The sequence below is a fragment of the Polypterus senegalus genome, chromosome 7 (assembly GCF_016835505.1).
Source record: "Polypterus senegalus isolate Bchr_013 chromosome 7, ASM1683550v1, whole genome shotgun sequence".
Lineage (NCBI taxonomy): Eukaryota > Metazoa > Chordata > Cladistia > Polypteriformes > Polypteridae > Polypterus > Polypterus senegalus.
In genome coordinates, this window is record NC_053160.1 from 98,477,565 (window position 1) to 98,501,866 (window position 24,302).

At 42.3% G+C, this 24,302-nt stretch overlaps 1 long non-coding RNA gene across 2 annotated transcripts in view; it reads left to right on the forward strand.

Annotated features, from left to right (window-relative positions):
• LOC120532167 overlaps nucleotides 1-3,566 on the forward strand; it is a 98,133-nt gene extending 94,567 nt beyond the window's left edge. For both annotated transcript variants that reach the window (XR_005634231.1, XR_005634232.1), the window contains exons 2-3: nucleotides 2,647-2,810; nucleotides 3,232-3,566. This is a non-coding gene — a long non-coding RNA (uncharacterized LOC120532167). The remainder of the gene's footprint in view (nucleotides 1-2,646; nucleotides 2,811-3,231) is intronic.
• The last annotated feature ends 20,736 nt before the right edge of the window (nucleotides 3,567-24,302 follow it).

Consider the following 24,302-nt stretch of genomic DNA (forward strand, 5'->3'; position numbering starts at 1 on the left):
CGCTGCCCGATTTGTTCTGCGCATGTCGAATGTTTTATGACACACGTCATTAGTCAGGTTTGACTTATACAGTGGAACCTTGGTTCACGAACGTCCCGGTTCACGTACAACTCGGTTCATGACCAAAAAACAATCACAAGAGAGAAAACACCTGAAGGAAAACACTTCATGCCAGAACTCGACTCATGCAAGGTTAGTTTTCTTGGTGGTTTTTGTATTACAGATTTTTCAAAAGTTAATTTTTCAGTTCATAACACGATTTGTTGCAATGTTACTTTTATCTTTTTTCAAATGTTCCTTTTTTCCGCTGTGCTTAAAACTCATTTTAAAAACAGTGTTTACAGTGATTAGGCTTTAAGTTTAATAGCATGATCTCCTGCAATCTTTCTTTTTTGGTTGCTTGCGAGTTGGTGTTTGCATGCACTGCACTTCGGATTTGTTTTAATGTTCGTTTTTCTGCTGTGCTTAAAACTCATTTTAAAAAAAATGCTGCGCGAGCACGTGCTACAGAAAGATTAGAGAGCGTGAGCGAGCAAGCGCAGAGAGAGAGGGGGCAGCTGACAGGGAAGGGATGGGGGGGGAGGATAGGGTGTGTGTGTGTGTGTGTGCGCGCGCACGCGCTACAGAGAGTGAGCGTCAGCCAGCCTGCTCCTGTAGCTGAGAGAGGGAGGGAGCACGAGCGAGCCAGCTCCTATAGCTGAGCAGGGAGCCTGGGTGTTTTGTGTCAGTGTTATTCAATGTTTTTACATTTGTTTACTATTACACTGTGCATTCTATGGTGTAATTAACTATATTTGTGCTTAATCTTTACATATATTTACATATTTACATACAGTTTGTACTGTCTGGAACGGATTAATTGTATTTACATACAATCCTATGGGGGAAACTGCTTCGGTTCACGACCAACTCGGTTTACGACCAAAGTTCTGGAACGAATTATGGTCGTGAACCGAGGTTCCACTGTACTTGCGAATCATTTTTGAGTTGTCGTTTAACTCCGTCTGTAAGTGGACTTGTTACTGGAAAAGATGGCAACTTTTGAATTTTATAACGTCATGGAAGATGTGTCACCTGAAAAATTTAACTCCAGTCGAATGAAGAGGGAGCGAAATGAAATGCGACGTGTGTTTGTGAACTTTATAATGGCCATCTACAGCTTTTTGTAAGTACATCACTTTTAGCTAAACCACTTCATAATCTCGTGGTTTAATTGTAAAAATCACAGCATTTTCCGTGTTTTGGTTAATGGATTAATAGATGTATGTCATTTATTTCGTAACACACTATTAGCATTTGGTGATGTGTTTCTTTTAACATTTGTCCACATTTTTTATATTAAAGAGCGAACGGCGTAGTAATAAAAAAAAACAATGTATTCGTGGTGTCGAAGTAGGAATAGAATTAAGAGAGCACGTCTGACACTCGACGGGTGTAAAGTGTGTCCTCCAAAGCCATCTTTTTTTTATTATGTTGATATCAGATTACATCAATGCAATAGTTTTTCCATAATAACGTTAACAAATTATAATGATTAAGGCTAAATTTCATACAAGAGTAGCAACAACTAAGTTATTACAAGAAAGCAGGATGCGGATAATAGCATTACACATTGTTAATGGATTTCTTTAACCTTATTTAGTAGAAAAAAATTCCATGGTTGAAAACAGGCAATTTTAAAATTTATATCCAAAGCCATCAGAGAAGTGTGGTGTGCGTCTGATGTGGCACAGTGTCAGGCTGGGCACCTGCTGTTGTCACGTGTTATAAGCTTATAGAAGTTCACATACATACATTTAACTGAATATAATGGAGGAGCCTTGCTCCTTAGAGATAACTTATTTCTTATTGCTGCAGTTAGAAAAACAATGCCCCTTTATTGTATTTTTTCTCTTGATCCTATAGGATGCCTGGTGATAACCAGCCTTCCATGTGGCTAAACAGATGCCAGTGTACCCTGTGGAGGATTGCCGGCTTTCCATGCCGGTCCACACCCCCAGGCTGCCAGGAGGAGCTCTCCCGACAGCAGGATCATGCCCCGAGGTCCAGCAGGGCATTATGGACCTTGCAGTATTTTTACACAACCCTGCTGGATACCTTGGGGGCCACCAGGAGTCGCTGTGGGGGGGCTTATGGGCTCTTTTATGCCCTATGACCCGGGAGTACGTCATGATCACGTGACAGGAACGAACAACGTGCTCCCGGGTTAAAGAAACGGACTGATTGCCCTGACCCGGAAGGAGTAAGGAACCATGGACTGTCGGGACAGGAATACCTCCGGGTCAGAGGCTATAAAAGGACGGTGCCTCAGTCCAGACACTGAGCTGTGCTGGGAGGTGGAGGAGCAAAGTGTCTGGGCGAGGAGGAGAGGTTATTGTATTCATTATTGATAGTTTATTGTATGAGTAGTGTGGAGGGTGCTTGGTGCACATTTGTGATAGAAGAAAATAAAGAGTCTTGGACTTTTACCCGGTGTCTGGAGTTATACCTGAGGGTTCTATTGTTCTATTCTATTGTGATGGTTTACTTTGGTAATAATTGATCTACAGGTGAACCAAGAAAGGAGACAGAATAAGAAGTAAGAGTACACTTTATTAATGTTTAAACTCCCTGAGTGAATATCTACTGTGTTTATGTTTTTAACAGTTACGGTGCAGTAGAAGAGTCCGGTCGTGTTATGGGGCAGCAGTCAAAGAAGGGAGGAGAGATGTGTGCCATGTTGAAGTAGTGGCTGGCTCTCCTGACACTTCTAGAATCCTCCCTCTCAATCTCTGGTCTGATCTTCTGTGCCTTTGCCAATTGATCACGAGGTATTGGCCTTTTTGTCTTGGTCTCATTAAACTGGCTGTCTGTCTCACTTAGAATTGATTTTAAGGTTCTATTAAATAATTAGAAGGCTTTGAGTATTTTAGACCCTGCCTGTTTTTTCGAGTGTCTGCTCCCAATATTTCTTTTCTCAAACGTTACTTTGCTTTTTATTCCAATATCAACCATAAAAACCAGCAGCTTTCTGTACTTGTACAACAAAATCTGGAGTGCTTTGCCAATAGAGGACTGCCAGGCTACAAATGTCAAGCATTTCAAAAAACTTCAACAAGCCCACTTTTCTAATTTGGCTTTTTCTTAGTTACTTGCATTGGTTGTAAGAGATTAGAAATGGTACAGCGTACACTTTATAAGCTCTGTACTGGGCATTAACCTCTGCTGTGTTTCTCTGTTGTCTTTTTCAAGTTTTTTGCAATGGTGGCCCCCCTGCGTCTCCACCGTCTGTTAAATCAACTCCAACTGCCTGTGACAGAAGAAAAGTTCACAAGACATCCTGAAATGGAAGTGTGATTGGAGTGAGACGGCCACAATTATGTATGCTGGGATGTGCAGAGGGGGCTGTGTGGGCTTTGGCTTGGGACCCCCAGAGGTTTATTATCTCCAGTGTCCTTGAAGGCTGCAAGCTTGTCTTTGTCCCCAGCAATTTGACCAGGCAGTGTATTTATTACAAAGGACAAGGCCCCATCCATTTGCTTCTCATTTACTTTTATAATACCTTCAGTTTTCTTTGTAACTGTATATTTTTGTAGAGCAATTTGAGCTGCACTTGTAAGCAAAGGTGATATAAAAAATATTATTAGTAAACAAATGTTAAGGGACAGATCAGGACAAATGTCAGTTTAAATAGAACACATTTTTATGGAATATTACTGGATAATAGCTCTTTGACTCTGAGTAGCATCTTGTTCATAAAGCTAAAATAGCATTTTTCCTTTTTTGACAAATTTAGTAATTAACTTTTATTGTGTTCAAAACCTTGGCTATTTTTTTTTTAAACACTAAGGTAAAAATCTGTAAATATATTTGTGTTCTCCTTCCCTAATAATTTTTAACACCTCTCCTTGTTGGCCATTTTCATTATAGTTGTGTTCTAGTTAAATGCATTTACCATTTATACATTTTTATGATTACTGAATTTTCTACTCATAATATATACATATAAATATGGGTGTGTATATATGTTTTTTTTTTGAGAAACATTGTTCACAGATCTTTCACTTTTATTTTTAAAAATACCATTTATTTCTTCAATAAAAAAATATGAATAAGTGTATTGTATTTCCTTTTTCAAAGTTATAAAAATGAACTGGCTCTGTGTCAATATGGGTGAATAAAACAATTCACACGAGATGAGGAGTCTGCACACAAAGAGCGCTGTGTTATGTTGATTAAACTTGTAAGAAAGAATATCGCTGTCCACATGGTGTTCATCATAAACTGAACTACTTCATGCTGTTTAAATTCTGCTCAGTTAGTGGAGAATATTTTATTTTACAGCTGTTAAATTTAGTTCAGTTTTATTATATTAATAGGTAAGTTGGTTTCTCAGCGGGTTTTACAGAGACACCTTGAAATAACATTAAAAACACATCATTAAGAACAAATGAATTACAAATATGAACTATAGCAGCAAGCACTTACTGTAAAAAATAAAAGATCAAATAGATTGATTCAAGTCATAACAGAGCACTTCCTTAATTTAAATCTGTGGATATAAAGTTAAACTTCTCTGTAAGATTAATAGCCATTGGAATAAATGAGGATTTTAACCGGTGGCTTTATGCTCTTCATTTCTTTAGCATCTGACCTGATTGCACAACTCAGAACGAATTAAAGAATTTAACAAGTGGACAGTCACAGTTAATACTAAGGGGGACAGTCAGCACAATGCCATGCAACACAGTGTTAATTCTTTTCTTTTTTTTGAAAAAGGATCATGTATCCAACCAGTTTTATAGAAATATATTAGGTTTTGCAAAATGGCAATTTTATTAATAATAATTGACGTCTAAGGATATTTTTAAACAAACACAATTTGCTCATAATAGGGAAATTGCAACAATAGATCAAAACGGAAAAGAAACTTTATATGATTTATTACGTGAGTGGGAAAATAAAAACACTACATACTTTATATAAATATATATATATATATATATATATATATATATATATATATATATATATATATATATATATATATATATATATATATATATATATATATTGTGGTTCCCGGCCGGGACGCTTTGGAGGACCAGAGGAGGGCGAGTGCCTCCTCGAGACCGAGTGGGGGCGTCCGTCCTGGTTATGCAGGGGGCCTCGGGTACAGGGCTTGGAAGCCCAGCCCTGTAGGGACCCGTGGCCACCGCCAAGCGGCGCCCCAGGGCCTAATTATTCTGGGAGCCCGGCACTTCCGCCATACCAGGAAGTGCCGGGGAAGATGACCGGGGAGACACGGACGGCTTCCGGGTGCGCAGCCGGCACTTCTGCCACACAGGGGTGTGGCCACCGTTAAGTGCCGGGAAGCAGCTGGAGCCCATCCGGCTCCCCATAAAAGGGGCCGCCTCCCTCCAGTCAGCGGTGGAAGTCGGGAGGCAGAAAGGCTGAACTGGAGAGAGAGAGGACGGGAGGCAGCCAGGAAGGCAAAAGGACTGTGTGGCCTGTACTTGGGGAATCGGTGCTGAAGGCACTGGGGTTTCGTGAGTGCACGTGACTTTTATATGTATGTAAATAGTGTAAATAAACAGTGTGTGGGTGCAAAAATGTTGTCCGTCTGTCTGTGCCGGGGCCAGCGTTCACTATATATATATATATATAGTACCTGCTAAATAATACAAAGAGTACACAGCGTGTGTTTCGCCGTAATTGGGGCTCATCAGGTGTGCACACCTAAGCTTCTTCTTACGGCGATCGAACATTGGTCATCAACGTTATGCCACAAAGGCTGCTTCGTTTATTTTGCAGGATGAATATTTTTATTATGGTCAACTAATATGGAACTAAAATGAATAAACCGTAATGTCAAGTTGTACTGCATGCACAGTTCTGATCAGGTCGTGCCGTAAAGTGGATTTTTTTGTTTTTAATGTTTTTTTCATTAAGCGCATGCGGTGTGTGTCACTACCTGGTTCCCGTTGCCGGCCCAATCTGCGTGCGCGTGCGTATTGAAAGGCTACATCATCACACACTTTACGGTGCTGCCCAATCTGTTTAACGCATGCGCGAACACTTTACGGCATGTTAGGCTTTCAATACGCCTGCGCGCGCAAATCGGGCAGGCACGCAGATCAGGTAGCGACAACCCTTTCTCTCTTTCCTCTACAGACTAATTGCAGGAAATTCCGTCTGGCCCCAATGACATCACTTCTGGTTCTGGACCTGATGACATCACTTTTCAGTTCCAACTCTGCTAACCTCACTTCCTTTCCCTGACCATAAAACTGACATTATGTTTCCTGCAAATCAGTTCTGTTTTGAACTCAGTGTGACCACGATTGCTCATATGTTTTGTAATTTGAACCCAACTTACATTATGTGGAGCGGCTACCCCAAACCTTTTTGCTGTGTTTCTCTGTTCTTTTGACGTTAAAGAAGAAACCTTTCGAATTCAAATGTAAAAGTAATATGTCATAATATAAGTAAAAACAGTATACAATTAGAATGGTTTCAGATTTTGCAAACATGCCAGACTGCCTGTTGACGTTTACAGTGAATATGGGAATACAAATGTAATTCTGTACTGTGATTTCATCAGTTAAGTCAACAGAGTTTGATTTAGAAGTTTATTTGTCACACTTTGGATAATAGAATCAATGAGAGAAATTGCTGTAATGTCACAGTACAGAGGAGCAAAAATATTAATTCATCTGTGATTCATGATATTTCTGTGTTTGATACGTTGAGCACGTAAGTATATTCTTACATTTTTTCTATTACCATTGATCTGAATATTGAATAATCTTTCAAAAATGTATACTGTAGTTTCTTAAAAAAAATATTTTAAAGAATTTGATGATAATTGGAAAGCTGTATGAAAATGTTCAGTGATTCTTAACTGGTATTTTGTAAGTGATTTAAAAAGATAACCTGCAATTTGTCACCCATTTACATTTTTTTACACAATATTTCCAAAAAACTAATGTTAATATTTTATCCTAAGAATTTCAGTAAGTAATCAGTTGGTTTATTCCTCTTGTAGCTTTATAATTTTAATTCACAGACAAAAATGAAAATGGGAAATTTCTTTTCATTAGGGGCTGGAAGTGACTTGTGTACAATCGATGATACCGTCCATTATTGTAAAGATACACGCCTGCAAACAACCACATGCATCAAAAAAGGCAGCAGGGGTAAAGATACTTTTTTAGAGAAAACGAACAGCATTGAGCTTAATAACCATTTGACTGTGCAAACAAGAACAAGGATGAGTTTCTTGTTCAAGTCTCAAATTTTGTCTGCCCAGCTGTGTTCAGGCAGCTTGGCTCCAAGAAGTGACTGAAGAGCTTAATAACTTCCATTGCGACAGCACTCGAACATTAAACCTTTATGTTAAAAACAGATAGCAGCAGAGTTTAGTGTCTGCTTCCACTTATCTTATTCAAGTATTTTTACCATATTAGCCCAGTTAACTGTATTCTTCTGTACATTTGTCAAGTTTCAGACCTTTTTTATAATTTTGTTTCTGAGTCAATTTAAATTAGACCATGGTAGATTGTTTTATAAACTACAAATATTTGAAGGTAATTTTGTAAAAAAATGTTTTGCATAACCATTAAAAGTGTAATGGTTATCCTAATCATTAATTATAAGGAAATCCAAAGATAAGATTGAAAAACATGGTTGTGTGGAAGAAAATTATGAATACAGTCGAGTTAATGCCCCGATTTAAGCAATAAAACACAAGCAGGAGAAAGCGTCAATCGTTATTCTTTATCTAAATCTCTGAAGAGGCAAAAAGCATCATATCAGTGTTTTTACAAAGAAAAAAGTGCCCTCTACACTATATTTATACAATCCATTGATTAGGTCACTATTCTTTAAAAGGAACTCATTACAAATTCCAAAAACGTTTAACATGATTGGTTACACCTAGTTGCTCATGGGACATGGCAAATGCTGATACCTTAGATGACCATAATTTGATTGATAGTCCTGTTTGCTTAGGATGTACATGACATTTTAAATGTACTATTTTTATTCTTATTTTAGGAGATGTGTGAATTTCACCACGTACACCCTGTTTCTCATGGTTTGAAATAAAAAACAATGGCCTATACATATACATATTATGCTCCAGTTGGGTACAAAAAACAGGAAACTTACAGTGCATCCAGAAAGTATTCACAGCGCATCACTTTTTCCACATTTTGTTATGTTACAGCCTTATTCCAAAATGGATTAAATTCATTTTTTTTCCTCAGAATTCTACACACAACACCCCATAATGACAACGTGAAAAAAGTTTCCTTGAGGTTTTTGCAAATTTATTAAAAATAAAAAAACTGAGAAATCACATTTACATAAGTATTCACAGCCTTTGCCATAAAGCTCCAAATTGAGCTCAGGTGCATCCTGTTTCCTCTGATCATCCTTTAGATGTTTCTGCTGCTTCATTGGAGTCCACTTGTGGTAAATTCAGTTGATTGGACATGATTTGGAAAGGCACACACCTGTCTATATGAGGTCCCACAGTTGACAGTTCATGTCAGAGCACAAACCAAGCATAAAGTCAAAGGAATTGTCTGTAGACCTCTGAGAGGATTGTCTCGAGGCACAAATCTGGGGAAGGTTACAGAAAAATTTCTGCTGCTTTGAAGGTCCCAATGAGCACAGTGGCCTCCATCATCCGTAAGCGGAAGAAGTTCGAAACCACCAGGACTCTTCCTAGAGCTGGTCGGCCATCTAAACTGAGCAATCGGGGGAGAAGGGCCTTAGTCGGGGAGGTGACCAAGAACCCAATGGTCACTCTGTCAGAGCTCCAGAGGTCCTCTGTGGAGAGAGGAGAACCTTCCAGAAGGACAACCATCTCTGCAGCAATCCACCAATCAGGCCTGTATGGTAGAGTGGCCAGACGGAAGGCACACCTTAGTAAAAGGCACATGGCAGCCTGCCTGGAGTTTGCCAAAAGGCACCTGAAGGACTCTCAGACCATGAGAAACAAAATTCTCTGGTCTGATGAGACAAATATTGAACTCTTTGGTGTGAATGCCAGGCGTCACGTTTGGAGGAAACCAGGCACCATCTCTACAGTGAAGCATGGTGGTGGCAGCATCATGCTGTGGGGATGTTTTTCAGTGGCAGGAACTGGGAGACTAGTCAGGATAAAGGGAAAGATGACTGCAGCAATGTACGGAGACATCCTGGATGAAAACCTGCTCCAGAGCACTCTTGACCTCAGACTGGGGCGACGGTTCATCTTTCAGCAGGACAACGACCCTAAGCACACAGCCAAGATATCAAATGAGTGGCTTCAGGACAACTCCGTGAATGTCCTTGAGTGGCCCAGCCAGAGCCCACACTTGAAATCTGATTGAACATCTCTGGAGAGATCTTAAAATGGCTGTGCACCAACGCTTCCCATCCAACCTGATGGAGCTTGAGAGGTGCTGCAAAGAGGAATGGGCAAAACTGGCCAAGGATAGGTGTGCCATGCTTGTGGCATCATATTCAGAAAGACCAGAGGCTGTAATTGCTGCCAAAGGTGCATCGACAAAGTATTGAGCAAAGGCTGTGAATACTTATGTACATGTGATTTCTCAGTTTTTTTTATTTTTAATAAATTTGCAAAAACCTCAAGTAAACTTTTTTCACGTTGTCATTATGGGATGTTGTGTGTAGAATTCTGAGGAAAGAAATGGATTTAATCTATTTTGGAATAAGGCTGTAAAATAACAAAATGTGGAAAAAGTGATGCGCTGTGAATACTTTCCGGATGCACTGTATATACAGTATATGTGTATATATATATATATATATATATATATATATATATATACACACAATACATATATACATTGTCACAAAACGACCATCAAACTTTGAGAAGGTTTGGGGCAGCCACCCATATACTTGTTCTCAGCTGCAAAACTGATTCATTAACAAAGACATGTTCATTCAGCTGAGTCCAAATCAGAACTGATTTTCTGGAGACAAGATGGCAGCTTTGCAGGCCAGTATAGGAAGTGATGTCATCAATACCGAAACCAGGAGTGATGTCATTGGCTGCCCCAGAGCTGGGTGGGATTTCCCTAGAATGGTCTGCAAAAGATTGAGAGGGAAAATTAGTGCACTTCGCCACCCCCTGGTCTGGCATGGAATCACATGTATTCAAGACCTTTAGTTGTCTCCTAAACACATGTGTGTGATAGGGCCCCCCTCAACCCAGACCCGTCAGGTCAGGCATTCTGCACCGAGAGGTCATGAATGCGGGAGAGAGCATCGGCGTTGGCGTGGAGAGAACCCTTCCGATGAATGAGCGAGAACTTATAAGGTTGTAAATCAAGAAACCACCTTGTGACTTGAGGGTTAGTCTCCTTATGCAGGGCCATCCACTGTAAAAGTGCATGGTCTGTGACAAGGGTAAACTACTGACCCAAGAGGTAGTACCTCAACTGTGTAATCACCCACTTAATCGTAAGAGCCTCTCTTTCCACCACCACATACCTGGTCTCCCGTTCCAGCAGTTTCCGGCTCAGGAACATGATGAGGTTTTCAGCACAATCGACGCTTTGGCTCAGCACTGTACCTAGGCCTGAGTCTGAAGCGTCCGTCTGGAGGATAAAAGGCAGTGAAAAGTCAGGTTCCTTTAAAATAGGTCACCAAAGGCTGCCTCAGGTGTCTCAGGCAAACCCAAGTGTTAGGAGCCCTCTTCTTTGTTAAATTAGTCAAGGGCATGGCTCTCTCCGAAAAGCGTGGTACAAACTGGTGGTAGTACCTTGCCAAGCTGAGAAATGCCTGGACCTGCTACTTAGTTTTCGGACAGGGACATGTCAAAATGGCATCTGTTTTAGAGCACTGCTGCTTCACAGTACCACAACCCACCAGGTAGCCCAAATATTTGGCTTCTTCCAAACAAAGAAACATTTTTTTGGATTGATTCGAAGACCGGCTTCACCCAGTGTCCGTAATACCACTCGGGCGTGCTGTAGGTGTTCCTTTCAGGTGCTGGAAAAGATAACGACGTCATCCAGGTAGGCAGCATTATACGTGTTATGGGGGCGGAGCACTTTGTCCACCAGATGCTGGAAAGTTGCAGGAGCCCCATGTAACCCGAATGGAAGGACACGATACTGCCAGTGCCCACTAGGGGTGCTAAATGCAGTTTTAACCTTTGCAGAATCCGTTAAAGGAACCTGCCAGTACCCTTTGGTCATGTCAAGTGTGGTCAGATATTCAGCTTGTCCAAGCCTCTCAAGGAGATCGTCCACACAAATTGTGAGACCTGATTAAGCCGACGGAAGTCATTGCAAAACCTCCAACTCCCATCAGGCTTTGAAACCAAGACAATTGGGCTGGACCATGGACTATGACTCTCCTCTATGACTCCTAAATCCAGCATGCGCTTGATTTCCAGTTCCACTTCAGCCTTCTTTGCCTCAGGAAGACGATAGGGGCGTTCTCGAACTATGACCCCGGGCTCAGTGATAATATCATTGGCAACCAGAGAGGTCCTTCCAGGTTTTTCATCTACCACCTCTGGGACGGACAAGATAACTGCTTCGAGCTCTCGCCTCTGTCGGGTATTTAAATTAGACCCAAAGTTAAGGGTGTTAACCTGAGCAAAGAAGGAGCGGGGCTGGCCGGAGGTGGGATCAGGGTCCCTTTCCTTCCACGGTTTCAGCAGATTCACGTGATATATCCGCTCACTCGGTCTACGATTGGGTTGTTTCACCAAATAGTCGACAAGTCCTTTTCTCTCCTTAACTTCGTATGGTCCTTGCCAGTGGGCAAGTAGTTTAGAGTGGGAGGTGGGAACCAACACCATGACTCGATCCCCAGGTTGAAACTCCCGAAGTGTCGTGCCACGGTCATAATAGTGGGCCTGTGCTGCTTGCGCCTCCTCCATGTGACTTTTTAATATGGGCCGAATCTTTTCAAATCTATCGCGTAATTGAGCAATATACTCCAAAATATTAGTCGAGGGAATAACCTCTCCCTCCCAACCTTCCCTTAAAATGTCCAATATGCCCCGGGGTTGTCGTCAATATAATAACTCAAAGGGTGAGAACCCCGTTGAGGTTTGAGGGACTTCCCTGTAGGCAAAGAGTAACAGGAGAGGAGTTGATCCCAATTCATCCCATCCCCACTGACCACCTTGCGAAGCATCTGTTTGAGAGTTAGATTAAATCTCTCTATTACACCGTCGGTTTGAGGATGATACACAGTAGTTTTGAAGTGCTTTATTTTGAGAAACTTGGCCGTTTCCCTGAACGTTTCTGAGGTAAACTGCGCTCGTTTGTCCGTAAGGACTTCTTTAGGAACACCAACTCGTGCAAAGACTCCCATTAGTTCCTGTGCGATTGGTTTAGAATTAGCTGAGCGCAACAGAACAGCTTCTGGATATCAGGTTGCATAATCCACGAGGACTAATATATATTTATGTCCTTGGGCCAAGGGTTCCAGGGGTCCCACTATGTCGACCCCTATTCTTTCAAATGGGACATCAATTAAGGGAAGGGGAACAAGAGGAGCACGGTCCCTCCTAGGAATTTGTCACAAATGACATTCCAGACATGAAATACAGAAGCGGCGAACCTCCTCGTTAATTCCCGGCCAATAGAAACGGAGCTTAATATGCTCTAGAGTATTTTCGGTGCCCAGGTGGCCTCCTAGGAGGTGGGTGTGCGCTAACTCACAAACTTGCCGCCGGAAAGTTCGTGGGATTAGCAACAGCTTCTGTACCGCCCCTCGTGCTCACTAACCTGATATAATAAATCATTTTTTATAACAAATTGGGGTCCTTGTGGCATGGGTTGATTGGTGCATTGGCCATTGACTAGGACAACTGCATTTTTAACAAATTTAACGGAATCATCATTCCATTGTTCCTTTTTAAATGAGGTCGTGTTTGTCTAAATTGGAAGCTCGGATCTGAGAAAGGGTCTGGTCTGACCTCAAGGGGCGTAAAGTCATCCCATTCTGGCGAGATGCGGACAGATGACGTAGTGGCCCGCAACGATCCAGGAAGTTCCCCATCCTCCTCTTGGTCTCCCATATCTCTCTCCACCGACTGAGTACACAGTGTGGAGACAACTTGAGACGGTGGATTCCCGTCTGTAACTACGCCCATTTTTGGATTAGGAGAGATCAGTACTTCACTGCTTTTAATATCAGACCAGTCTCGCCTGAGAATCACAGTGCATGATGGATTTGGGAGGACCGCTACGATGATTCTTTTAAGTGATCCTCCGGGCAGATTTGTAGGAGCGGATATCTCCGTGCACACAGGTAATTCTGGTCTTTGTTATTAACAACTGTTGCAGTAGTCCGTATTGGCAATCAACAATAGAAATGTTGCTGCTGGAATCAAAGAGAGCTTTTACTTTGAACCCGTTTACTATTACCTCTCCCGTATGAGCCATTAACAAGGGGTTTGAAAGTGCACACAATCTACCCCTCTCTCTCCATTTACATTCCGCCTTGCTCCCGAGCGAGGGCCGTGCCCACGGACTCGGGGACTCCGGTCCAAACTCCAGTTAATGCCAAGAGGTCAGATTAAGAGGGACATAATCTCCGCTTAAGGACCGTTCTGCTCTCCAAAATTACAAGGCTGTCATAGATGTTTCAATGAGCTCAATGAGCTCGTTTACATTAGAAAATTCTCCCCAGACCGGCTGGGTAAAATTTTCTGGCAGGCTATTTATTAATAAAAAGCAGGCCACTTTCTTGATTAATTAGAAGGTGGTGCATTCAGTTGGCCTTAACACAACCTGCCACCTCTTCCCAGAGAGTATCAAGCTGCTCTTGGGTAGACCGCTTAGGGTCAAATCTCCTTTTGTATTTTTCTCACCTGCTGGTCTGGGGAATCCCCACTTTGTTCTGGGGCCTTAGCCCTGGTGGGGAGGAAAGCTCTCACCTCAGAGAAAGCATAATAAGTCCCCATCAGTTCTCCCAATTTAATCTAGGTGGCCCGGAACTAGACAAAAGGAGCGAGTCTGCACTGGTTCTTTCTGAAATCCAAGACGCAATCTCCATCTGACAGCTCGGCCCAGGTACTCTCCCACCTGGACATGATTCAGGTCCAGTCCCGTTCTCTTCTGGGTTTTCTCCATCCTGCCGACTACACCACTGTCGCAAAAACGACCATTAAACATTGAGAAGGTTTGGGGCAGCCACCCGTATGATTTGTTCTCTGCTGCAAAACTGATTCATTAACAAAGACATGTTCATTCAACTGAGTCCAAAACAGAACTGATTTTCTGAAGACAAGATGGTGGCTTTAAAGGCCAGTATAGGAATTGATGTCATCAATACCGGAACAGGAATTTATGTCATTGACTGCCCCAGAGTTGGGCGGGATTTCTCTAGAATGGTTTGCAAAAGATTGAGAGGGAAAATTAGTGCACTTCACCACCCCCTGGTCTGGCATGCAATCACATGTATTCAAGCCTTTTAGTTGTCTCCTAAACACACGTGTGTGACAACATATATACTGTGGGATATGGAATGCCTTTTATCTCGACCAATACCCCCAGGCTGCCAGGTGGAGCCCTGCAAGCAACATACTGTAGAGGTGCCCCGAGTTCCAGCAGAGCATCATGGACAATGGAGTTTTTCATCACAGCCCTGCTGGATACCATGGGGACCTCCATGGGACACTGTAGGAAGACACAAAGACTTTGGTTTAACCTATAACCCGGAAGTACATCTTAGTCAAGGTGACAGAGGGAATGACAAGCTTCCAGGGTGAAGAAAAGGACTTTTTATCTGACTCGGAAGTGAAGTGATTCCGGGTCAGGGAATATAAAAGGACCATGGGAACTCCCAGACAGCGAGCTGAGCTGGGTGGAAGGGTGGCAACGCGTCTGGGAGTGGAGGATTGTATTGATTAGTTATTGTGTATTGTTTAATGAGAATTGTGGAGAGGAGGGTGCTTTGTGCACTGTGCAATATTAATAAAGTAAACATTTGGACTTTTACCCATTGTATGACGTCTTGGTCAAGGGTTCAAGGCAGCGATAGTGCCCCCTAACTGTCACAATACACATTGTAATAAAGGCGCTATATAGCACCCGAACTGGCACAGACTACGCAGAGGCACATTTCAGATCAACATAGTTTTTATTTTTCTCTTCAGCCATGGGGCACACCTTCCCTGTGTCCCACAGGCCCAACACAGTCCCAAAGCACTTTACCAACTCACAAACACTTTTTGTCTTCACCTTGGCACCACCACTCCTCCCAGGTAACCTCGTCCTCTTCCTCCCGATTCTGGCTAATGAGTGGTGGATATCCTTTTATAGCCCATCCGGAAGTGCTCCAGGTGCTTGATCACCTGTGGCTAATTGCACTTCTGGACGGGGCTGTAGAGGTGTCCACAAAGGCTCTGGGATCCAGGCAGCTCCCCCTGGAGGCCACCCCAGATCCCCACAGGGTTGTGGAGAACTCCATCTCCCATGGAGCCCTGCAGGAAACTGAGACACCCCCATCAGCCAGGGAGGCTGCCACCAAGCGTCCCGGGGGAGGTAATGAGGAGCCCATGCCTGCTCCACCGGAACATATGCAGCAGGGGCGTCCCGGCCGGGCATGAGAATCGGCCATCCATTACAACATATACATATATACTGTACATATACACATATACTGTACATATATATCCATATAAATATATATATGTGTGTATATACATACATTGTTTTCAGAATTCGTGGCATCGAGAAAGGGCATTAGCGTTGGCTTGCAGTACACCACGGCGATAAACGACCAAATATTTAAAAGGCTGTAGATCTAAAAACCACCTCATGACGCGTGGATTGGACACCCTACGCAAGGCCATCCACTGTAATGGAGCATGGTCTGTGGCAAGATTGAATTCACCTCCCAAGAGGTAATATCTCAGCTGAGTAATCACCCATTTAATAGCCAAAGCTTCCTGCTCCACTACCGCATACCTGGTTTCACAATCCAGCAGTTTCCGGCTCAGGTACATAATGGGGTGTTCAACTCCACCTCTTTGGCTCAGCACAGCTCCAAGACCTGTGTCCGAAGCGTCCATCTGGAGGATAAAAAGCATTGAAAAGTCAGGCGCTTTCAATATAGGAGCTGACGTAAGGGCCATTTTCAGGTCACTGAATGCAGCCCTGATGTCTCATCCCATACCATGTGATTAGGTCTCCCCTTCTTTGTGAGGTTTGTCAAGGTTGTTGCTCTCTCACAAAAATGGGGTACAAATTGGCGATAGTAACCCGCTAAGCTGAGAAAGGCCTGAATCTGCTTCTTGTTTATCGGACGGGGCCAATTCAAAATGGCATTAATTTTAGAGCACTGTGGCCTCACCATACCCCGGCCTACTAGATAGCCTAAATATTTGGCTTTGACCAACCCAAAGTAGCATTTCTTCGGATTATTACGAATTATTATTTGCTAGTGACTGCAATACAGCTCGAACCTGCTGTAAGTGTTCCTCCTATGTGTTGGAATAGATGACAACGTCATCCAAGTAGGCAGCACTATATGAATTATGAGGACGGAGCACTCTGTCCACCAGACGTTGGAATGTTGCAGGTGCCTCATGTAATCCAAATGGGAGAACACAATACTGCCAGTGCCCACTAGGGGTGCTAAACGCTGTCTTTTCCTTAGCGGAGTCCGTTAAGGGAACCTGCCAGTACCCCTTAGTCATATCTAAAGTATTCAAGAATTTAGCGTTACCTAGCCATTCGAGGAGGTCGTCCACTCGCGGCATCAGATAGGCATTGAATTGGGAGACTTGGTTAAGCCAACGGAAGTCATTGCAGAACCTCCAACTTCCATCAGGCTTACTGAACATGATAATAGGACTGGACCAGGGACTATAACTTTCCTCAATCACACCAAGGTCCAGCATGCGTCTGATCTCCAGCTCCACTTCAGCCTTTTTTTCCTCGGGAATTCTGTATGGGTGTTCTTGGACTAAAACTCCAGGTTTCGTCACAATGTCATGCGCAATCAGGAAGGTCCGTCCTGGATTTTCACTTATCACCTCAGTGACATACAAGATAACTACTTCAAGCTCCTGTTGTTGTTGGCGAGTCAGATTATCTCTGAAATTAAGGTTTCATTTATGAGCAAAGAGAGAGCGAGGTTGTCCGTAGGAGGGCTCGAGATCCCTGTCCTTCCATGATTTCAGCAGACTGACATGATAAATCCACTCGCTGGGATGACGATTTGGTTGTTTCATCAAATAATCGACCAGTCCCTTCCTCTCTTTAATTTCATAGGGGCCTTGCCAATGAGCCAGTAATTTAGAATGTGAGGTAGGAACTAAAACCATGACTCAATCTCCCAGGTGGAAATCCTGAAGAGATGTACCACGGTTAAAGCATCGGACCTGGGGCCTCATGTATAAACGGTGCGTACGCACAGAAATGTTGCGTAAGAACTTTTCCACGTTCAAATCGCGATGTAAAAAACCTACACTTTGCGTAAAGCCACGCACTTTTCCACGGTACCTCATGCCTTGTCGTACGCAAGTTCTCCGCTCGGTTTTACAAACTGGCGGCACCCAGCGTCAAAGCAGTGCTACTGTTCTTGTGTGATTACTCATTATTTTCATGACGCGGCTTTATAAATACACCGAAACTAACCGCATATTGTTTATTAGTGTAATGCATCTGATTGTAATTAACTCGTAACAATATAATGGTCCTGGGAACAGCCATAGTATTCCAAATACCATAACTGCTTTAGCGTTGTTACTCTCACTTCTTCTTCTTCTTCTTCTTTCAGCTCCTCCCGTTAGGAGTTGCCACAGCGGATCATCTTTTTCCATATTTCTCTCACTGCACGACTCGGAGTATTTATATCACTGTATCTGAGTGTGAATCACAGCAGCAGCTGATCGGAAAGAGAATTATCGGTATACAGCTTTAAGGACACGCTGTCTCAGCCACTGCAAAACGTTTTAAAGCCTTTCCTGTACAGACCTCGCGGTTCAGAAACAGTTTAATCCCAAGAACTTTAAATGCACTCAATCAATTGCTCCTTGTAGAACGGTTTGTACTTATAAGTACAATCACCCCACTGTAAACTTGCACTACAGTTATAATATCTCACAACCTGGGCCACTTTATAAAGCGTGTATTTACATATGATGACAATATCATTTTTAAGGTGAAATGCAGCAAAATATGTTTGTTAAATTATACACATAAAACTTTAACTTCATTTAAATAATATATATTCTTCACTGGGAGTGTCGTGAAGGATAGAATAATTAAACATGTACTACGAAGATATTTCAATGTTCTTTAAACATTTTGAAGAATCGGCGCTAAGCTTACAGATGGCTTAACGTCTATTACAGAGCTGATTGTATGGCGATTGGTTACTTGGGGAAAGAAAAGCAAGGACTGCAGTGACGGCTACACCAATATATATTGAATATAAAACAGAAAGAGAAAATAACAACACAGCTAAAAACTCAGCGACAAATTTCGACAAAAGATAAATGCTTGTCATAAGCACGAGGCTCATGAAACACATGTTTAATAATGTGCTTTAGCTCCTATCATCATGAAAATGACATCACGTATACATCTCAGTATTTTAGTTATTCAGAGAGCTGTAATATCACAAATGTAATGGACTCTGTGTCCAGTTGGAGGAAGAGAGCCAGTTTAAGAAGCAAGTAGTGATTCACACACATAGATCACATACGAGTAGAAGATCAATTACAAAACAAAGCATTTAACGTGCTACTTTAATTACGATGTGATTTGAGAAACTGGTTAATTAAGCGATTTTAAGATGAAGTTTATAATCTACTAAATGACAAAATAAACTACGTGATTAAAGTGGAAATGTCGAGATTGAAGTGGACATTTCGTGCTTTTTCCCCACCGTGTGGCTTTTTTCTCTGTACCCTAATAAGCTTTCATATGACACTCAGACAGTGGGCTTACAACACGGCTTTCCACGGCGACTTTGATATGTGACTTCTTGTTTATTTCCGGCACTGTGCGATTTTGTGGATGTGAGCGTTCATGTTTCTCCAACACGCTATGCCACTCGATCAACTTCCTTTTGTTGATTATACCAAGGCTTATTTGAACAAATAGTATGTTTTTCCTTTGCCTCCACTTGGTATTCGCTGAAATTCTTATGTTTCCCCCCGTGCTTTTCCCATTGTCTTTTCACAGAAGGCTGCGCTTAAGGGCGATTTATATTGATTTGCATATTCAAATAGGCGTAATTCTGGGAGGATTTGGGGCGTTATATAATGCGCTGCACGAAGCGTTAGTTTTCACGCTGATCGGGATTTATGTAGCGGAAGAACGTGGAAGTTGGAGTACGCACAGATTCCTGCATCTGGATTTTTCTGTGCGTAAGCACATTTCGGCTTTTGTGCTTACGCCATGTTATAGTGCGAGTTCTACGCACGGCGTTATACATGAGGCCCTTGGGCTGTTTGAGCCTTTTCAATATGTGTTTGCAATATAGATTTGATCTTTTCAAATCTATCACGTAATTGTGCGATATACTCCAATATATTTAGAGGGCCTCTTCCTCCCAGCCTTCTTTCAAAATGTCTAATATGCCCAGGTATTGTCGTCCATATAGTAATGCAAAAGGTAAGAGCCCCATGGAGACTTGTGGGACTTCTCGATATGCAAAAAGGACGAGGGGAAGGAACTGATCCCAGTTCCTTCCCTCCTCTTTGACTATCTTATGTAACATTTGTTTGAGAGTTTGATTGAACCTCTCTACAAGACCGTCGGTTTGAGGATGATATGATATACTGAGGTTTTTAAATGTTTATTTTAAGTAGCTTGGCAGTCTCCCTGAACATCTGCAAGATAAAAGGCATCCCTTGATCCATCAGGATTTTTTTTTAGTGATGCCAACACTTGCAAACACCCCTACTAATTCCTGTGTGATAGCTTTTGAAGTAGCTGAGTGCAGTAGAACAGCTTCGGGAAACCGGGTAGCATAATCTACCAGGACCATTATATTTTTATGACCTCTGGCTGAGGGTTCTAGGGGTCCTACTATGTCGACCCCAATATGCTCAAAAGGGACATCTATTAAGGGTAATGGAACTAGAGGAACACAGTCCCTCCTAGGAATCTGTCTCAATTGACACTCCGGACAGGATGTACAAAAGCAGCAGACCTCCTCATTAATTCTGGGTCAAAAGAATCTGAGCTTAATCCGCTCAAGTTTTTTTTCGGGTCCCAAATGGGATCCTAGGAGATGGGTATGTGCTAGTTCACAGACTTGTTGCTGGTAAGTCTGTGGTACTAACAACAGTGACCTCATTTCCCCCTCATGGTCAGCTACAGATCATTATTTAAACACAAAGTGAGGACTTATTAGAACGACTGCATTCTGTGCAAAATTAAGGGAGTCGTCGTTTCACTGCTCCCTTTTAAATGAAGACGGGATCTGCCTAAATTGAAACTGCAGGCGTGTGAGAGGATCAGATTCGACCTCAAGGGGCAGGGTTTCATCCCGAGTCGATTATGTAATCTATTTATTTATGTTCATTTATTTTATTTCTATTCATGTTATTTATGTTATGTCAGCTTATTGTCTGGGATGAATGCACTATGGCACACAGAGGAGGTGTTGAGGTTTTAGACAGGACCCTCCAAGGCATCTGAAACATCAACAAACTTATGGGAGGCTTGACAGTGTTGCTGGCTGGAGACTTCCGGCAAACCCTACCAGTCGTGCCCAGAGGAACACGCGCTGACGAAGTTAAAGCATGTCTGAAGTCTTCATACCTATGGCCACAAATCAGTGTTGTTACCTTAAGAATAAACATGAGGGCTCATTTGAAAGGTGACAAAAAAGCCAGGGAGTTCTCTTCTCTTCTGATGAGTATAGGTGATGGCACCTTCATTCAAGGAAGTTGTAAAATAAATATTTCTACAAATCTCTGTCTCCTCGTGAATACCTTACAAAGCCTTTCTCAAAATGTTTACCCCAATCTACGAAATCGCCATGAAAACGGTTGAGGGAGAGAGCTATCCTGTCAACAGGAAATGCCTCGACTACGACTTGTGACAGAGGGCGCTATCGCTCCCTTGAACCCTTGTCCAAGACTCCAGACACCAGGAAAATGTCCTAAAGTTCACTTTATTAATCTTCCACAGTGCACCAAGCACCCTCTCCTTTACTATACTCATAAACGAAACAATAATCAATCACAAATACAATCCTCCACTCCCAGACATGTTGCCATCCTTCCACTCAGCTCAGCTTGCTGTCTGGGAGCTCCCACAGTCCTTTTATACTCCCTGACCCGGAAGTGTTCCCAAGCCCCAGTCCATGTGATTCTTTATCACTTCCGGGTCAGGTACAAGTCCTTTTCTTCACCCCGGAAGTACGTCACTTCTGTCGTCGCTCCTCCTATGACGCACTTCCGGGTTATAGGGCACATATGACTCTTCGGTCCTCCCTGCAGCTCCCTCTTGCGGCCCCTGTGGTATCCAGCAGGGCTGTGTATAAAAACTACATTGTCCACGACTCCATGCTTGTCTTCGGGGCACCTCCATACTGCAGGGAGGGCGGCCTGGGGGTATTGGGGGTAACACACACTATAAACCACATTTAACTTCAAGAACTACCTTCACAACTGAAAACATATCAGTCTGTGGATTCAGTTGTAGAAGTGGAAGACGCGGTGCACTATTCGGTAGAGTTTCTCCACACTCTGAATCCTCCAGGCACTCCTGAGCATAATCTAATTTTGAAGGTTGGGGCACCAATAATGTTACTGAGAAACTTATAGCCACCGAAACTTTGTAATGGCACGAGACTTCAGGCCACGTGCCTGCAAAAGAACCTAATTGAGGCAACTATTTTTACTGGCAGTGGCTCAGGGGAGAGAGTTTCTATTCCTCGCATCCCCGTTATACCCTCTGATCTCCCATTTCAATTCAATTTTCAGTAAGGCTCTGCTTCTCAATGACAATTAATAAGTCTCAGGGACAGACCCTACAAAAGGTTGGCATTGATTTTAGGCAAGATTGCTTTTCACATAGCCAACTGTACGTTGCATGCTCAAGAGTAAGCTCAGTGCACAGCTTGGTCACCGGAGGGCCGAACTGACAATGTGATATACAAAGAGGTCCTTAACAAATAATTACAGTAGAGTCTCGCTTATCCGACATAAATGGACCAGCAGAACATCGGATAAGTAAAAATGTCGGATAATGGGAGGTGTTAAGAAAAAGCCTATTAAACGTCAAACTATATTATAATTTTACACATTATAAACCTCGGTTCACGAACGTCTGTGATCACATACAAATCGGGTTATGACAAAAAAGTTTGCCAAACTTTTGTATCTGTTCACGACCACACACTAGGTTTACGAATGAGCCAGTTTCCCTTTCGGTTTGTGCACGCCGATGATTTCCGCACGTGTTCAGTCTCTCCCTGTGCATTCCCTGTGCAGCAAGAGAGAGAGAGTGCGAGAGAGACACAGACAGACAGACACACACGTGCGCGAGAAAGAGACACACACGCACGCACGCATGCACGCGAGAGAGAGAGAGAGAGACACATGTAGGAGAGAAAGAGAGACATACACACGCATGCACGCACGCGCGTGAGAGAGACACACACAGGCGCACACACACGAGAGAGACAGAGGTGCACGCACACAGGCGCGAGAGAGACACAGCCGCGCACACGTGCGAGAGAGACACAGGCGCACACACGCGCACACGAGAGTTTATTTTTCTTCTTAATAAAAATTTTAAGGCAGTACTTCGCCGGGTATTTTGCTAGTTGTTAATAATTTTCTTGCCATTGCACTGACATTTAGTAAACGTGTCAACAACTAGTAATAATTACGTTTTATTTAAATACAAAGATTGATATATTTAGAAACGCAACAAAAGAACAAATAAGAGGAATGCTGATGAATATCTATTATATTAAAAAAAAGTTTTCCGCGATGTTCAACCTTGAACACGGCTCTCCACCCCGTTCACCTAGTCACTACTCCACTGCGCACATCCTCTTTCCGTACCACTCCGTGACACTCTCAGTGCTACTAACCCGCCCTTCAACACAGTCGGTTGTAAATGGCAAGCAAATCATCTATTTAACAACATTGAATTTTGGATCAAATAAAAAAGAGTGGCAAGAGCTGATAATAAACATCAAGAAAATGAACAAAAAACAGCTACATATAATAAAAATCAAGACCAAAGAAAATCGTACAATAAATGAAAAAGAGTAAAATATCCCGAACAATATGCGAACAGAAATGCAAAAAAAGAAACGTTTATAGAATGTAAGTTAGAGAATAACGTAATTCATAATATTGTTTTGATGAGGCGTCAATGTCATTTAATTTTTTATTTACCTTTTATTACGTTTTACTTTTTTACTTCTACTTTTACTTTTTATAACATTTTATTATTCGTTGGTATTTAAAATAGACAGTTGTAGTGAATTACTCAAGTAACTTATTTTCTATCTATAATAACTAAGCACCAAAACGTCTTCCACCCGCGCCAAGCATACTCAAATATATACCATCTCTTTAAATACAATCGCTTTCTCTGAGGAGCGCCCCGATGCCCTTCGAGCAGCTCAGCAAGGTAGCGTGCGCCCTATGCCCGTCCCCGCCAGTTGGCAAGCAAAGTGAGCTTGTGTCGGGATCCCCTAGTTTTAGAAAAAAAAAAAAGTAAAACTGTAAGTGAGCGATGACACACACACCTCTCTCCCAATATTTTACAATAAAATATGTGGAGGATTGTTACATATTTTCGTTTATATGACGTTTGCTATACAGAAAGTGTATATGTATAATGAATCTATTAAAATCTATAATATTGTACTTAAATCCATCCACCCATTTCCAAACCCTGAGCTGGGTAGTGGTGAAGTTGGAACCTATTCCAGAAGGCCGCCAGTGCATCGCAAGGTGAAAACATGCCCACACTCAATTTAGCAGCACCAATTCCTCTAACATTTGTGTTTTTGGACTGGGGAAGGAAAGTGGACTGGACAGGCAAACTCCCCATGGGGACCACCTAAGAGGTTAACCCCCATCTCCTTATTGCTAGGTAGCAGCACAACCACTGCGCCACCATGCACTGTACTTTGTTAAATATAATTAAATTACTAATAATTTATTGTATCCTGTAAGGAATCCTTATGCTATTGTATATGCTTTTGTGATCTAAGAATTTATGCAAAAATTAGGAAAAGATTTTCAATTAATTGGTTTTGGTAAGACAGCTCTGGTAGATTAAGCAGTCCTTTTTTATTTCCTGGTGCACAGTATTACATGAAAGACCGAGAAAGACACA